General features: G+C 38.8%; 1 non-coding gene across 1 annotated transcript; it reads left to right on the top strand.

Moving 5' to 3' along the window:
- The first annotated feature begins 2,319 nt into the window (after positions 1 to 2,319).
- Positions 2,320 to 2,392, top strand: TRNAE-CUC (transfer RNA glutamic acid (anticodon CUC)). Its single transcript has one exon. It is a non-coding gene; the product is annotated as a tRNA-Glu (tRNA).
- The last annotated feature ends 210 nt before the right edge of the window (positions 2,393 to 2,602 follow it).

The following is a 2,602-nucleotide window of genomic DNA, read 5'->3' on the forward strand; positions in this document are numbered from 1 at the left end:
AGCTTTTACCGGACACCAAACTTTAGCTTCACATTTTTCTTGAATAAGCTGGCCCAATAGCTCCTTGCAGAGGATGAATATATAAGGGGACAAAGGATCCCCCTGCCTTATGCCTCTGGTAGGCAAAAAAGGATCAAGGCTTCCTCCATTAAACAAAATAGAAGTAGATACTGATGATATGCAACTCATCATAAGCTCGATCAGATTTTCCGGGAAATTGAATCTACTCAGCATACTCTTTATGAAGCTTCATTCAAGCTTGTCATAGGCCTTTTCTAAATCAATCTTAAGCGCCATATATCCCACATTTCCCTTAGCTTTCCCCATAGTATGAATTATCTCCTGAACAACGATTGCATTATCCACCCCCCCCTTCTTCCTGGCACAAAGGCCGCTTGAGTCGGCGAAATAAGCTGATCCAGAAGCGGTTTGATTCTGCTAATTATGATTTTGGAAACAATCTTTTAGACTGAGTTACAAAGGCTAATGGGTCTGAAGTTACTAATGGATTCAGGCCCTTGATTCTTCAAAATGAGTACAATATTGGTTTTATTCAAGTAGTCCGGAACCTTTCTTTCCCTAAACACATTCTTCACTTCTTCTCTGACTGATCCTCCCACTAGGTGCCAAAACCTTTGAAAGAACCCGGCATGTAACCTATCAGGCCCAGGGGCTTTAAACGCTTTAAGAGACCAGATAGCTGTGAATATTTCCTCATCTGTCACCATATGGCTTATGCTTTCCTTCTCAACATCTGTAAGTTTAACTTGCTAGTTTTGATTAAGCTTTATATCTCCAGTTGCTGCCTCTTGGCTGGTGGTATAAAGCTTCATGAAACCCTCCCTGATATGAGCAGCAACTTCCCTCTCCTTAATTAACCAGTCCCCCACTTCATTCTTAATTACAGTAATGAGATTACGCTTCCTTCGGGCAATCACGGATACATGGTAGAAAGAAGTATTCCAATCCCCTAAAACCATCCAGTTTATTCTAGATTTAAGCGCCCACAGATCCTTTTCTTGCTCCAAAACAACATCCAACTCTTTGATAAGCTGATTCTCAAGGCTTACTAGAGATGCAGAAGGGTCCGAAGATAAAACCCTTTGAACACCATCTAATCGAGCCATGATTCTCTTCTTTTTATGAAAAATATTACCGAAGTGATTTTTATTCCACAGGGTAGCTTGTTTAGCGAAGGGGTCAATTGCTTCCATAAGTTTCCTTGGCTGTCTCCAAGCCTAGTTCACAACAGAGGGAAAAGAGGGATTGGATAGCCAAAAACTCTGGAATTTAAAAGGCCTATTAAGAAACATTTGCCCCCTAGGCTTAGTTTCCATTAACACAAGGCAATGATCCGAATGGCACCTCGTGAGATGGGATACTTGAGCATTTGGGTAGAGCAGATACCAACTAGGATTCATGAAGAACCTATCTATTCTCTCTTGAATAAGGCTACTGACCTCCCTTCTGTTAGTCCAAGTATATTTTGGCCCACTGAACCCCATGTCCACCATATTACACTTATCAAGGCACTCCTTAAAGAGAAGGGATTTGGCCATGCTAACCGGCCTTCCCCCGAATTTATCCTCATCAATAAGGGGTTCATTAATATAATAGTTATAATCTTCAGTATCCCAACCAATGAGGCATGATATAAATCATTGTTATACTCTTCAGTATCCCAACCAAGCACTCTTGCATCAACTAGTGGACACCCCTATGGCTCAAGTAAAGCCTTTTTAACCCAAAGCCCTATGGGGTCTCAGATTAGGCTCCCTCCACTGACCCTCCCTAGATTGCCCAAAGAAGAGACATTTGTGTTGAGTTTTATACTAGCCAAATTTGGGGTTATACCTAACCTAAAATTAACTAAATAATTTGAATGCATTTTTTTTTATCTGCATAATTGAATGTATTTATAGCGTGGTGAGGATTGTTCTATCATATACGTATCGATTTGTATGTGCTAATTCAAAAGAAAAACTAATAACAATGAGAAATGATATATTCACAACATTTTTACAACATTTTCACAACAAATCATAAGCGGCAGGTTGTTACTGATTGTTATTGTTAAGGCAAAAAAGTAATCTTAGTGTTAGGTTCAAATTTGAACCAGTAACAAGACTAACAACTAACCACCTATAATTTGTTGTGAAAATATTGTGGATGTAGCACTTCTCAATAATAAATTGACATAAAAAAACATCTGGGTTGGAAACTGCACCTTGGTAAGGTACAAGGGATGCTAAAAATTAGAACCCCTTTTTGAGGATATGTAAGCATTAAATATAAAACACGTTGTGCAATGGCCAAGTCTCCGTTGTAGTCTAGTTGGTTAGGATGCTCGGCTCTCACCCGAGTGACCCGGGTTCAAGTCCCGGCAACGGAAATAGTTTTTTAACTCTTCCACTATGAAACCTCTTTGTAACATTGACATCCTTTTTGTTTCTCTAAAAAAAAAAACATTGACATCATTTTTAGCCCAGCTCACGCTAGCATAAAGCCGAAAATATAGCAAAATGAGATTTTATGCAAAAATTATTATTATTATTATTTTTGCATTTTTTTAGCTAAAAGAGAGTGGATAGTGATTGTTATA

The sequence above is a fragment of the Quercus robur genome, chromosome 11 (genome assembly GCF_932294415.1).
Source record: "Quercus robur chromosome 11, dhQueRobu3.1, whole genome shotgun sequence".
NCBI classification, from domain to species: domain Eukaryota; kingdom Viridiplantae; phylum Streptophyta; class Magnoliopsida; order Fagales; family Fagaceae; genus Quercus; species Quercus robur.